This window comes from Rhinolophus sinicus, linkage group LG06, assembly GCF_036562045.2.
Source record: "Rhinolophus sinicus isolate RSC01 linkage group LG06, ASM3656204v1, whole genome shotgun sequence".
NCBI lineage: Eukaryota > Metazoa > Chordata > Mammalia > Chiroptera > Rhinolophidae > Rhinolophus > Rhinolophus sinicus.
Genome location: NC_133756.1, coordinates 25,064,008 through 25,079,232, shown reverse-complemented (window position 1 = coordinate 25,079,232; position 15,225 = coordinate 25,064,008). Strand labels below are relative to the sequence as shown.

The 15,225-nt window shown below is 43.7% G+C and overlaps 1 long non-coding RNA gene across 1 annotated transcript; it reads left to right on the top strand.

Annotated features, from left to right (window-relative positions):
* The first annotated feature begins 345 nt into the window (after positions 1 to 345).
* On the top strand, positions 346 to 8,133 carry LOC141572373 (uncharacterized). The gene is made up of 3 exons (XR_012497734.1): positions 346 to 473; positions 940 to 1,032; positions 5,974 to 8,133. It is a non-coding gene; the product is annotated as an uncharacterized LOC141572373 (long non-coding RNA).
* Positions 8,134 to 15,225: the final 7,092 nt, after the last annotated feature.

Genomic DNA, 15,225 nt, shown 5'->3' with positions numbered 1-15,225 from the left:
TTTTTATAGTTCCATATATTAACTAAATTAATATATGTAAATCCAAGTGTTAATATTAACTAGTATATGTGGCAGTAGGAAGATGTTTTACATATATTAACTTAGTTAACACATAGAATTTAATATATGGAATTACAAACTAATTTGATATATGGAATTATTACTTAGTAACTGTCAGATATTATGGTCAGCTTGTGACACAAGAGTGTATGCTCAATAAATAGAGAATGAATGGATTTTATCTTACAGATACATCATTGCACAATACTGTACTTTCCCACTTAGTTTTTACAGCAGGCTTGGGGGGAAGAGAGGGTGGCAATTCTATCCCTACCTTATAGATGAGGACACTGAGCTTGGAGGGACTTGCCCAGGGTTCCACAACTGATACACAGCTAAGTGACACGTGGAACCTGGATGCTGAGACAACCTAGCTGGGTGCCATCTCCTTCAGCTGCCACAGGGAGTGAGAGGTCTGCATGCTTTAGCTCTAGCCAGTTTTGCTCTGGGACGGGGGTGGCTGCAGACTTGGTAGAATCCAAGGGCTTTAGAGAAATTGACTTTATCACTTTCCTTGGCAGTGTCTGAGTCACCTTTGGGATTTTCCAGGCTGTAAGCTCCAGAAGGGTTAAAAGTCCAATGTGTCGCAAGTTTTGAAACCAGCTGCACGTACAAGTCCTGTTGGTCCAAGGATTCTTCTGAGGGATGCAGGATCTAAAAGCAGAACCCCAAAGTGTGATGCAGAAGGGCAGTAAACCTTTAATGTTACAATGAATAACAATAATAATAATAATAGTTTTATTTATTATTTAGTTATTTATTAAGGATCATTTACCCAGTGCTTCCTGATGTGCAAACGGCTCTCTAACACCGTAATGTTTAGCAAGCTGCCTTTTGAAATACTTACAGCATCTTTGTCTTTTGTCCTTGTCCTTGGAGATTCTCCTTGAGTTCCTGATGCCCAGAACCCAGCTCAGTGCCTGATACACCGAGGAAGCCCCACAAATGGTTGTGGAATCACTGGCTAAATACGTGAGTGGATTTAGTCTTCTTGGTTCCCGTATAACTCCATTTTACAGATAAGGAAACTGAAGTGCAGAGGGGTTAAATGTCTTGACCAAGGTGACCCAGTTCACAAGGGGGACGACTGGGCAGTTGACGCAGTTCCTCCAGGAGCCCTCCTGCTTTAATGGAGAGCAGCCAAAGCGTGCGCGTCAAACAGACCAGGGTTCCTGTTCCCCGTCTGTCAGTTGCCTTCTGTGTATAAATGATGCAACCTCTTGGAGCCTCAGGGGGCTGTGTTGGGGAAATGGGCACAGCAATGATCCGTATTTTAGTGAGTTGCTGTGAGGATTAACATAATGCATGTAAAGGGACGGGCAATTCAGTACAAAGAAATAGCTGCAGAAGTGTTGCTTGTTGTTCTCATTGGCCTTATTCTCCTTTTCATGGTTGTTATTTATCACCATTATGTACAAAATGTACTGTGGTAGAGGTTCCTGTGACTAGTGAATATCTGCCTTTGCCTGGTATATATACAATTTGACTGCAATGAACTAGTTTCTTTCCTTTCTGGGGGTCAGTCTACAGTAGCCTCTACTATAACTGGGGGCCCCGTAACTGAATGCACGCAAGGGATTCATGAAGCTCTGACTCTTACAGATATTGGGGCTGTGGAAAAGAGTGAAGAGATTGGGAATGATAATATCTGGAGTGCCTTTGCTACAGGCAGGTGGGCAGAAAATACCACCCTCCTTCTAAGCAAGTCCAGAATCACTTCACACAAAGCCCCAAATCACACACACTGTTCCTGCGCTGCTGCAGTGAGGTGGTTACAAGAGCTATTTCAGGGACTGCCCAAGGATTTCTTGAAGGTTCTTGCTTCTCCCACACATTCCATATCCCAGTCTTCTTCCCAACCTCTCCCTAATTACCGACATAAACTCTTTTGCTGTCTTCTGAGATATTCTTCCCAATACAAAGACAGCTCAAGGGCCGGTTTCTTAAACAATATTTATTTACAATCCAGCTGGGAGCCAGGTCGCCTCTCCAACATGTAGAGACTGTTCTGACGGGCCTCCGTTGTCTCATGTTCATGAATACTTGAGAAACACTTGAGGATTTTTCATGATACAGATAGGAAAAATGAGGTTGAGAGAGGCAAGGGATTTGTTCCAAATTACACACCAGTTAGTGGCCGGGTTAGGGAAAGACCCAGGCTTTGAGACTTACCGTCAATGAGGAGAATGAGGGAGTGGGAGGTGAGAGCCAGAATGGGTTTGTAGCCTGGTTCTATTCTTTGTTACCTACGTGTGAGCTTAGACAAATACTCTGATACTTTGAACCTCCATTTTCTTACTGTAAAATGGGCATACCTTCCCTGTAGCAGTGGTAGAAAAAATGAAGATGATGGAGAGAAAGTCACCTAGCACAGTGCTTGGCATGAAATAAGTCCCCTTTCCCTTCTGCCGCCCACCCTCCCCCGACCTCCTGAAATGAACAGGGTTTTGGAATCAGACAGTCTTGCGTTCAAATCCTGTGTGAACTGAGAAAAACATTAACTTTTCTGGGTGTTGGTGTTTCTTATTTATAAAATGGCAACAAGGGAATGACCAATATTGAGGGGTCTTTGAGGAATTCATTGGAAGCCTTACTAGACAAAGCTTCTCTTTTCCCTTCTACTCTCCTCTAGGGCTCCCTCTGTAGCTTCGCAGGCTAGGGCTCCCGGCCCCAAGCTAAGATGGCAGGGAAGTGTGTGTCTGTAATTCTCTGTCTCCTGCTCCAGGCATGGAGCAGTGCAGCCAGTTTTCAGGCAGGCAGAGGGTTCAGCCAGCAGAGATGATGGCTCTGGGGACATACTCCCTCCCAGTCCTCAGGCCACTTCAGGACACAACCCCTTGGGGGCGGGGGGTTGTCATACCCAGAGAGGGTCACTGCAGCAACTTGCAAACTGGGTGTTGGAGGCTGGGACACGTAAATAACCCCAAGGAGACAGCCCCTTGGCACCCCTTCCTGGTCAGGAGTAAACATTACGTTATTTAGAGAGACACTTAGGTTTCAAACCACTTCATATTTAATCAGCAATCATGCTCCCTTCCAAAAGCCATTCCAGGAAAAACATCAGTTTAATTTTTGACAAGAAACAAAGCTTTCTGAAAACTTGCGCACACAGCTCAGGCCTCGAGGGACAAACGCACGGCCCTGTTTTGAGCCAGAGGTGGCGCCAACCTGGGACACTGTGGCTGACACTGCACATCTGTCTAGTGTTCCAGCTGTTCTGAGGCGCGGTGGTGGAAAGTTCAGGAGCAGAGGGGCGTACGTGGGCGGTGGGGACAGGCAGACCTGCGTTGGAGTCCCACCTCTTTCTTCCCCTGACCACGTGTCCTTCAGCAGGATTGCATCCGCTCAGGGTTTCGTGTGCTTTACTGTCAGATAGGGGCAACTATGTCTACGTGAAGGGTGGTGCGGAGATTTAAATAAAACACGCCAGTGGCTCAGGCTGAACCCTATGTCCCCTTTGTAGGTCAAAAATGGTCAAACATAGGCAATTTCATACGCTTCACTCTACTATATAGATACAGTGCCTGGCACGCTTGACTAGTCCTCAAATTGGGCTTCACGTTTACATGGGCGTCTCAAACCTTAGTGAGCATCAGAAGTGGGGGAGGGGCGGTGAGGAGTGTGTGCGATGTGTCTGATTGGGAAGAGCTCCGTGGGACATCTGCATTTGAACAGATGTGTTATCCCCACTCCTGGGGATTTTGATGAGGTGATGCTCAGTGCTCAGTTGAACTAGTCTTTGAACAAAGTAAAACCTGGAGAGGAGGGAATGAGTAAAGAGCAATTCCCTCTTGCAACCCCTTGTGGTTTTTTTTTTTTTTTGGAGGGGTGTCCAGAGGGTAACAGGATTAACTTGGTGAGGGGTGTGTGTGTGTGTGTGTGTAAAACAGAGGTGGAGAAGAATGGGAGAGAGGTGCTTGGGAATCCCTTCTGATGGCATGACCAACCCTAACCCTAATCTTTGGGGCCTCTCTTCCTTTTTGAATTGTCTATATCCTAAATCTTTGTACCATTCTGAAGCGGGGGTTGGTCAACGTGCGTTTATGTTCAGTACCTGCCTCTGATATCCAAATATTCAGGATGCCGTTTCAACTATTTCCTTTTACTTTTTATTTTTCAATTGTACTTGACATTCTGTATTAGTTTCTGGTGCATCAGCTATTTTCAAAATGTCCTTAAAGTTTGGAGCAAGAGAAATTAGCCAGTGGAGAAATGTGACTATTAGACTTGAAAGCATGTAACGAGCTTTTCTTGACCTCATCTCCTCATGTCTCAGATGAGGAAGATACAAACCAGGAAGGAGATGGCACCTCCCAAGGTCATACGATGTGAGCTGGGGCAGAGGTGAAACTTGAGCTCAAGTCCTTGAGGGTTAAACCTTTGCTCTCTTGGGAGCTCATAACTGACCTTTACCTTAGTCTCCTTATCACTGTCAGGAGCTGTTGACAGGCCTTGGCCAGCAGTTTCTGGGTTGCATCACTGTGAACCTATGTGGCTTTTCTCCACTGCTCCTTCCTGTTGTATTTCATACCACACACACAGTGCTGCCAGGTAAAACAGTCCTATGCATCCACCTGTTCACTCAGTGCATAGAAATCAGCTGCACTGAGGATATGGTGAGGAGCACATCAGACATAGTTCTTACCCTCACAAACCCGACAGCCTCTGTGTTCCCAATGTGTGTAAGAGCCACAATGTACTTGCAGTAGAACTTTGAGAAGGTATAGCAGGCAGGCCTGCTCTAACAAAGGCTGGTGGGCGTTGCCGGCTCCTTACTTTATGATGAGAGTCCAGGCTCCAAAAAACATTTGCAGACTTTTATTAAATCCATACTAGTTGCAGACACCACGCTGGTCTCTATAGCTTAGCTATAGATCCAGAAGAAAGGATGATGGGGCCAGAAAGGGTACCAATGCTCAAGCTGAGGTGATGTTGGCAAAAGCCCTGCACCTTGCAAGGTTTGGGGGAGGAAGCCCTTATGCTTCCTGTGGGGAGGCGTTCCTAGGGTCCCACTTTACACACAAGGAAGTGAGCTCAGAGACTCCACCTGTGTTGCTTGGTCTTGAGCTCTGTGCCCACAGCTGCAAAACAGAGACAATAAGAATCTCTGCCTCTTATCAGTTGCTGAGAGAATGAACTGACCTAACATGCGGAAGTGCCTAGTACCAGCTCATATTTTGTAGTACCCAGGAATAATATTCATTCATTTCTTCCAGGAAATTGGCTCCACACGGTTTAGACCCTGCATGACATGGGTCTGGCTTCAGTTAGTTCTGTGTGACTCCTAGTTCAGAGACCCCGCCTCCATTACACCATGAGCTCTCCTCAGGATAAGTGGTAGAAAATTCTGGAAGACCCAACTTTATGCTTTACATTTGAACTTCATTTGGGAGCTATTAAGGAGCCACTGAAGCTCTTTGAGCTGGGAGCCATGTGACAAGGCTGCTTTTAGGTGATGAATGACTAGGGTCACTGGGGGGGTTGAGGATGGGAAGAAGACTAGAAGCTAAAAGTCTGTTTTATTTTGGCTATTCCATGAATTCATGTCTAGAGGAATACTCCACTCCTGGACCAGAGCAGGGAGACACTGGGAGGGATGGCGGGAAGCGTGGTCATCTCCCCACCAAAGCATTTAGTGGCTGCTTGTGTAATCTGAGCCTGGTTCTGATTTAATTTATGGGGCCCATCAGCTGCACCCACAGCATCTACCCCAGTGTCTGCTGGCTGAGATGCTGGCTGGTGATTACACTGTTCCACCCTTTGAAGAAAGCAGTGGCTTCAGGTGCCAAATTTAAATTGCTGCCGTTCAAAATTAAAGTGGAAATCATTCTGCCCGTCATCCATCAGAAACAATGTCCTAGTTGCTCTTCATGCCAGGGATTTTTCTGATATTATCTTTCATTCTCCCAGCAGCCCTGAAACATGAGTATTGTTATTTGTACTTTGGAGAAAAGGAACCTGAAACTCGGATGTTCTTTAAACACTGCGCCAAAGAAACAGTTTACTAAGTGCAAGTCATGGAAAATAAGCCTAGTCTGCTCTGAGTGTGAAACCTGTTGCTTTCCTCTCACCCACCTTTTCCAGAGGATCCATTTTTCCAGATGAGAAAATTGAAGCTCGTGAATTACCCAAGATCCTTCAGCTAATACAACAAAGTAACAGCCAACTTTTACAGTGTTCACTATGGCCTAGGGAGTGAGCTAAGGGTCTAACTAACATAGACTCATGTATTTCATCTACATAACAGCTTGCTTTACATTACAAGTAAATGCCAGAACTGATCTTTATGATCAGGTGTACCTGCCTTCAGAGCTTTCAACGGACCAATTCTGCTTTAAGGAGATTCATGGGGGATTGATATAAATCTCTAGCCTTCAATGGAGGAAAGATAATGTTTGCTAAGAAGACACCTAATCAGAATTTATGGGGTGAAGCTGCTACAGCCACCTCTTCCTCTGGTTGCAATTCCTGTCTATTCCAAAGTGATGGATGGAAGTCTGAGTATGGAGGATCAGGAATGTCTGGCCTCGTGTAAGGGGCATTTGAGTGAAGGGTACCAGTCAGTTGCTGCGATCAATGAAGAGATAAAACCCCAGAGATACCGGGATGGCTGATATCAGATGGATGAATGCAGGCTGCCCCTCTGGGATCTTTCTTTCCCGAAGAAATTGATGGAAGATGTGTCAGACCAAGCTCCCTGCATTCCGGCCCAAAGGGTCAGCTGTCCAAAATCTGTGAGTGTCCCACACCCAGAGGTGAGGGGGCTGGGGAAGGGTCCTCAACGTCTCTGGCCCAGGCCTGGAGAGAGTCACTCTCTGCTCTGTAAATACCAAAGACATTCCTGGGAGATGAAAGACAGTTTCATAGGCAGCATCCAAAACCCCTCCAAACTCCAGGCATGCACTGGTCATCCAGGCTGGCTCTCTCTTTAAACAACATTGTAAAACATAGTGATTGCTGTGAAGGGTGGTGGAGGCTGGAAAACAGCAATTTTATCAGAAGCATAATGTATTTTCTCCATGTAACCCCAGAGAGTCATCGCATCATTGAGCTGGAATAACAATCATAAAATTCATGGACTTTGCTGGAAAGTTGTAGAGTTATACTGAGTGCTTGCACATCCATAATCTCCTCTCTGTCTCCCGATAGCCCAGTGAGGAGTGCATTGTTATTATCCCGGTTTTTACAGACAAGGTGACTGAGGTCCAGAAAGGGTGAGTCATTTGTCCTTATACTTCAGCTGCTAAGTAATGGAACGAGGTCTTGTGTCCAGGGCTCCTAACTCTGGCTCACATTTTCCCTGTAATGTGACTTAGAGATTACCTGGTTCAACTTCTGGCTGGACAGATGGGTGTTTGAACATCTAACGTGGCTGATTCTAGGATGGGACGGCCGTCACATAGTGTTAAAAATAATAGTGTTCATTTTTTGAGCCCCTGCTGTACACCAAACTGTATACTAAATGCACATTTCCTCTAATCCTCAGATCATCTTTACATGGTTCAAATTTATTGGAATTGAGTTTCATAGGACCACACGTGACTTGTCCAAGGTTGCACAACCAGTAAGTAATGGAGCAGGGAGTCAAACTCAGATCTGTCTTATATCGAACCCACAGGACCACACTTTCTCCTTACATTGAACAGACATCACCTCTAGTTTCTGGATTCATTTGTTTTATCCCTTGTCTTCTGGGAGCCTCATCTATTCCATGTAAATACTACTTAATTCTGAGGGTTGTTTTAAGAATACAAAATGTGAAAGGAAGAATATGATATTTCCTTAGAAAAAAATGGGCCAAAATACATGTCCAAGGTAGCATTATTTATAACAGCCCAACACATAAAAGAAAAACCATCCATAATAAAACATAAAATGGTACTAACCTAAACATTCACAACAGAAGGGCTAGGTCATACTGATACATCAACTTAATGGAATATTATGCAGACACGAAAGTTTTTCTTCAAAACATGCCTATGATAAAATGTTAATTAAAACAGGCAAAATATGTCAATTATGCCTTAATAAAGCTAACAAACAAAAAACTCAAGCAAGGTATAAGATTTTATCATTAGCTAGCATGATCTCAACTCTACAAGAAATACGACTAGAATAAAATATATGCCAAACACTAATAATAATTATCTCAATAATTACCTTAACATGATGGGTTTATGGGTTGTGACGTGTGTACATGTGTATACATGTGTGTACATGTGTATACATGTGTGTATATGTGTATGCTTCTTTATATTTTTCTGTTTTTCAAATTTTCTTCAATGATCTTGGGTCATTTTGAAAATCAATACAAAGTTTGGAGCTCAGAAGAGAGCACAGAAAACTACCCCTCAATAGGGCCTCACTGGCCTAAAGATCAGTTAATGTCTTTTTAAAACCCATTTTTCCCCCCCGTTGTGCCTAAGTGCCATTTCAGCATCTCTCCTCTGCTCACTCATCTCTTTTGGCACCACTATCTTGATCTGACTGGGTTCAAAGAAGAAGCAAACACAATAGACTAAAGCCAGTTTTTAGGAACTGCCTGGACTCCCATTGCAAATAGGATGTGCTGATACAGTCGTAAAAAAAAAAAAAAAAAAGAAAAAAGAAAGAAAGTGAAAAACCAACAACCATTTTTGCATCTCGCTGAACAAACAGCATGATGGGAAAGTTACCGAAAGGTGATATTCTAGCCTTGTCACCACAGGGCAGGCCAGGTTGCTGGATGAATGAATCTGGTCTTATATACCAGCGGGTGACCTGGAGAAAACTAAGTCTTGGCAGGACAGCTCCTTAAGTTATGTCTTCTGTGCCTGATAATATTATAACTGATTCCCTCTTGGAAAAATTCTGCCAAGGTCATCCAGACTGCAAGGTGTGGGAGGAGGTGTGGGAGGAGGCGAAAGGTAAGGAAGAGAATGTTTTCTGGAGTTGTTTCAACTACGTGTTCAGAGCAGCAGCAGGAAGCTGAGCCCTCTGTGAACCTTGGGCTGGTTGGTTCTGAAAATGGCAGAAGCTTAGCCTCCTTCCTGTCCTGCTGCTGGAGTGGCCAGTGCTGGGGACTTTATTTTTCTCTATTTATACAATGGAAGTATGTGAAAAGGAAAGGAATATAGATGTTAGGGGGTGCAACCCCTTTGTTGTTACTGAGATGAAGGTCTTGCCAAGATCATCCAGGCGCCAAGGTCTTGCCAAGGTCATCCAGACTGCAAGGCAAGATTAGAAACATTATTCCATCTGTCATGGACTGAATTGTTTTACCCCCAAATTCATATGTTGAAATCCTGACCTGAGAATGTGCCCGTATTTAAAGTGTTTAATTATCACTTTAAATGATGTCATTAGGGTGGCCCTAATTCCATATGACTGATGTCGTTATAAGATGAGGATATCAGGACACAGAGAGAAGACTATGTGAAAATACAACAAGCAGACAGCTATCTATAAGCAAGGCGAGAGGCCTCAGAAGGAACCTACACTTCTGACACCTTGATCTTAGACACTTAGCCTCCAGAACTGTGCAAAAATAAATTTCTGTTCTTTAAGCCACCTAGTTTGTGATACTTTGTTATAGCAGACTAATACTATACCATCCTAAACATAGTCCATCCAGTAGGGAGCATTGGTTCCAAGTGACAAATAAGGAGATGCAGGCTCTGTGTGGTAAAATAACTTGTCCAAGGTCACAGTTAATAAGAAGACTTGATTAGAACCCAGTCTCACTGGTACCTGGGGCTTGACGATTGCTCTTAGAAGAAATGGGACCATTTATATGAAAGTGCATGACAGGTTGTTGAATGAGCACAACACCATAAGGCATCACTTCTTATTCCTGCTACGGTGACAGTCCCTGTAGAGGAAATTCCAGGTTGAGCTTGGTCCTCCAGAGGGAGTACTCCTTGAGGATGCTTTGCTCTTCAATCCCAGGGTCCCATTTTTGGGCTGGCGATGGGTCTCCCTAATATGTCTCACAGTTTCAGGGCCCTGTGAGGCAGTCGACGTGGAACCAGGGCTCTGGGGTTCCATTTCAATCCATCTGCCAGAGGCATGGGGTGACCCTGGGCAGAGCACAGTCTCTCTTGGCACTTGAGTCTGACCTTCACACATTCTGGATTGCGCTGCCAACTTGTGCTATCAAGTTCTTTGTAGGCATTTGGCCTATATTTTCCTACAGGCAACCAAATCCCATTGCCAATCATAGCAAACTTTTAATCTTTCCACCTTCCGCCTTTTTCCTCCTTAATGCTGACTCGTCCCTTAGAGCTTGGCTTCGCTGTCACTTCCTCAGTGAAGCCTTCCCAGCCAGACCAGTTTGCCCTGTGTAAGCTAGGTTAGCTACATGACAGACACATGACTCCCTGATGTATTTCTCCCAGAGCCTAGACCTCTACCTGGCATATGGTGGGCTTTCAACAAATATTGATACACAAATTAATAGGCTCTTTTATTATCCTGCCCTGTGTTTTCCCTTCACAATACTTCCTATAATTTTTAAATTAGAAATAGAGTTACCATACAACATTATATTAGTTTCAGGTGTACACCATAGTTACTCAACATTTGTATACCTGTAGAAGTGATCACCATGATAAATCTGGCAACCATCTGACACTGTACTATGAAATCAAAATATTATTGACTATATTCTGCATGCTGTATATTACATCCCAATGACTTGTTTTATACCTAGAAATTTGGACCTCTTATTTCCCTTCACCCCCCCCTCCATGTTTAATTTTTCAATTACAGTTGACATTCAATATTATTCTATATTAATTTCAGGTGTACAGCATAGTGGTTAGACATTTATATAATTTAAGAAGTGATCACTCTGACTAGTCTAGTACCCACCTGGCACTATACAATAATTATTACCATGTTATTGACTATATTCATTATGCTTTACTTTACATCTTCATGACTATTTTGTAACTACCAATTTATACTTTTTAATCCTTTTACCTTTTTCACCCAGCTCCCCACCCCCTCCCATCTATCACCCTAACAAATCTAGCACCTATCTGACACCATACATAGTTATTACAATATTATTGACTATATTCCTTATGCTATACCCTACATCCCATAACTACTTTGTAGCAATCAATCTGTACTTCTTAATCCCTTCCCCTTTTTCACCCACACCGCCAATTCCCCTCCCATCTGGCAACCGCTAAAATGTTCTCTGTATCTATGAGTTTGTTTCTGTTTTGTTTGTTTATTTTGTTCTTTAGATTCCACATATAAGCGAAATCACATTGCATCTGTCTTTCTCAATCGGACATACTCCACTCAGCACAATGCCCTCCAGGTCCATCCATGTCACCACAGATGGCAAGAACCCATTCCCTTCCATGGCCGAGCAATATTCCATTGTATGTATGTACCACCTCCTCTTTATCCATTCTTCCATCGATAGACACCCATCTTGGCCATTTTAAACAATGTTGTAATGAATATATGGATGCACACATTCCCTTTAAGTAGCATTTAGGGTTTTTTTTTTTTTTTTTTTTTGATAAATACTCTGAAGTGGGATTACTGGGTCCTTCTTTGCCTCTTGTACAGCCTTTGTTTTAAAGTTTATTTTGTCTGGTATTTAAGTATTGCTACCCCAGCTTTTTTTCTTTGTTTGTTTGTTTCCATTTTAATGAAATATCTTCTTCCACACCTTTACTTTTCATCTGTGTATGTCTTCCAATCTGAAGTGTGTCTCCTGTAGGCAGCATACAAGGTCAGACAATTAGGTTCACGAACTCATCCTAGAAAAAGTGCTACATCCCTCATTGCTGAATATCACTATGGTCACCTTCAAAGTACTCCCTTTGGGAAGATATGCACCAATGCCAGCACGTAGTCCACACTTCAAAGCAATTTTGGAACTCTTTTTCTGGAATGGCCATCAGAGCTGTCATTGTATTACCCTTGATGTCCTGAATGTCATCAAAATGTCTTCCTTTCAATATTTTCTTTGTCTTCGGGTAAAGAAAGAAGTCATTGGGGTCCAGGTCAGGTGAGTAGGGAGGGTGATCCAATACATGTATTTGTTTACTGGCTAAAAACTCCCTCACAGACAATGCCGTGTGAGCTGGTGCATTGTCGTGATGCAAGAGCCATGAATTGTTAGCGAAAAGTTCAGGTCATTTAACTTTTTCATGCAGCCTTTTCAGCACTTCCAAATAGTAAACTTGGTTAACTGTTTGTCCAGTTGGTACAAATTCATAATGAATAATTGCTCTGATATCAAAAAAAGGTTAGTAACATTGTTGCAAGCAAGTTTGTGAACTTAATTGTCAGACCTCATATGTAATTGTTTTGTTTTCTGATCCATTCAGTCCTCCTATGTCTTTTGATTGAAACATTAATCCATTTACATTGAAAGACATTGTTGATAGATATGTAGCTATTGCCATTTTATTATTCATAATGTTGTTTTGTTTTTTGGGGGGAGTCTTAAAGAAGTCCCTCTAATATTCCTTGTAATACTGGTTTGGTGCTGAGGAGCTCCTTTAGCTTTTTCTTGTCTGGGAAGCTCTTTATCTGTCCTTCGATTTTAAATGACAGCCTTGCTGGGTAGAGGACCCTTGGTTGTAAGTCCTTCATTTTCGTCATGTTGAATATTTTGTGCTATTCCATTCTGGCCTGCAAAGCTTTTGTTCAGAAATCAGCAGACTATATTATGGGAACTTCCTCATAAGTTACTAGTTGCCTTTCTCTTGCTGCTTTTAGGATTCTCTCTTTGTCTTTAACCTTTGCCATTCCAATTATGATGTGTCTTGTGTGGGCCTCTTTGGGTTCAACTTGTTGGGGACTCTCTGTGCTTTGTGGGCTTGTATGTCTATTTCTCTCACTAGGTTAGGAAAGTTATCAGTTATTATTTCATCAAATAGGTTCTCAATCCCTTGCTTTCTCTCTTCTTCTGTGATGTGAATGTTGTTATGCTTGATGTCTCAGAGATCACTTAAACTATCCTGTTTTTTGGATTCTTTTTTTTTTTTTTGCTGTTCTGGTTGGGTGTTTTCTGCTACCTTGTCTTCCAAATTACTGATTCAAACCATTGTCATCTAGTCTGCTGGTGATTCCTTCTAGTGCATTCTTCATTTCAGTTATTGCATTCTTCATTTCTGACTGGTTCTTTTTTATGGTTTCTATGTCCTTTTTAATACTTGCCATCTCTTTGTTGAAGTTGTTACTAAGATCTTTGAGCATCTTTATAACCATTGTTTTGAACTCTGTATCTGGTAGGTTGCTTGCCTCCATTTTGTTTAGTTCTTTTTCTGGAGTCTTCTCCTGTTCTTTCATTTGAGATGTATTTCTTTGTTTCCTCATTTTGACTGCCTCTCTGTGTTTGCTTCTATGTATTAGGTAGATCTGCTATATCACCCCATCTTGGCTGGGTGGCCTTATGTGGCAGGCAACCTGTGGAGCCGTGGTACAGTCTCTCTGAGCACGTGCTCCAGGAATGTCCCTTGTGTGAGTTGTTTGTGCTCTCCTTTTATAGTTGAGCCTTGATTGCTATTGGCATATCTGTGGATGGCATTTACCTTTAGGCTGACTGGCTGTGTGGTTTGGCCACGTCCACAGCTTATGTGCTGTTGTGTAGGGGCTTACCCCACTAGATGGGATTCACCCCCAGAGGGCTCCAGTGCCTGTTGAGACTGTCCTTTTGGTGTGCCGCTTGTGGGGCTAATTGGGCAGTGCTATGCTCTGATCTGAAGCCAAACTCCAAGTATGTTGATTCTGGGGTTTCTTGAGAGGAGCTGTGGTGTAGGCCCAGGTTCATCACTGCCTGTGACCAACCAGGGACTACCTGATAGGAGCTACAAAGCGATCCACAGTTTTTCGCTGCCTGTACTAAACCTGGAGGTGCCGGGAGAGACCATGCTGCAAACCGAGGATGGCTGCCACCAGTACTGGGCCTGGGGTAGCTTCACCAAAAGCCAGGACACCCCAAGGCCTGCTACCACCTGCCAGTACCCTTAAGGTTCAGCCACTGACAAAACCTCATGCGGTATGCAAGTTGGATGAGGCAGAGTCTCAGGGAGTCACTAAAGTGGGAAGAGTTGTGTTCACCAGGTTAGTGTAGATTCTGTTTTGGTGCCAGTGCTGAGCCTGGAGCTACTCAGCAAAAGTCTCAGAGCACACTGAGGCCAGTTGCTACCTGCCCTGCCTCTGATAGTTTTCCAAGAAAGAGTACAATGGGATCGGGGCTGGCTGCTTGCTGAGAAAGTGCCTCCAGCATTGGGGGAGTTGTATAGGGCAGGGTCCCAGTGAGTCAGCAGAGTGGAGCAGCAGAGTTCACCAGAGCAATCTGACTTAGATTTGGCCATGTGGGGGCAGGCTCAACACAGGAAAGATGGCGTCTGCCTGCTGGCTGTGTGGAAGGAGGACTCCACGGGGAAAATGGTGACTGTCTTCTAGTCCTTGCTCAGAAGCCACACACCTGAGTCTGACACCCATACACCTCTGACGCCCCCCGAGTCACCAACCCTTCCCCGGAGTCCAGGGTGAGTGCCTGTGAGTGAATGAGTCTATGTGCTTGTGGTTTAAGAGGGCGTCTGGGTTTCTCATAGCCTTCTCCCACTGGGATGGTCGAAATCCCCACTGGTTTTCACAGCCAGATGTTTTGGATGCTCTTCTTCCCAGGGACCAGTTCTCCAGGCTGGGGAGCTAGTGTGGGGCTGAGGAACCTCTGTGGCTGAAGATATCCCTTTGTATTCTCAACTACCGCATGGAGGTTTGGGGCCAGCCCATTTTACACCTCTGTCCCTCCTACCAGTCTCTACATGGCTTCTTCTTTATATCCTTAGTTATAAAATTTCTGTTCAACCAGACTTCAGCTGGTTCTCCTGGTTGATTGTTCCATAATTTACTTGTAATTTTAATGTGTTCATGGAAGGAAGCAGGCACAGTGTTTACTCCACCATCTCGGGTCTCCTGCTCCTTATCATAATTTTTAATTATGCAATTGATTAATGTCTATCGCCCTGTCCCTGGCCACTGGACTGTAACTCCATGGGGACAGGCACTTTGTTTTGCTGCCCATTCCTTTCTCAGCACCCAGCAGTACTCTATTAGTTAGATAAAATTAAATGAAGGAGATTAAAAGGTCAGAGAGGTTTTAATTTATTTAAAAGACATGGTACCCAAGAGAATTTCCAGGTC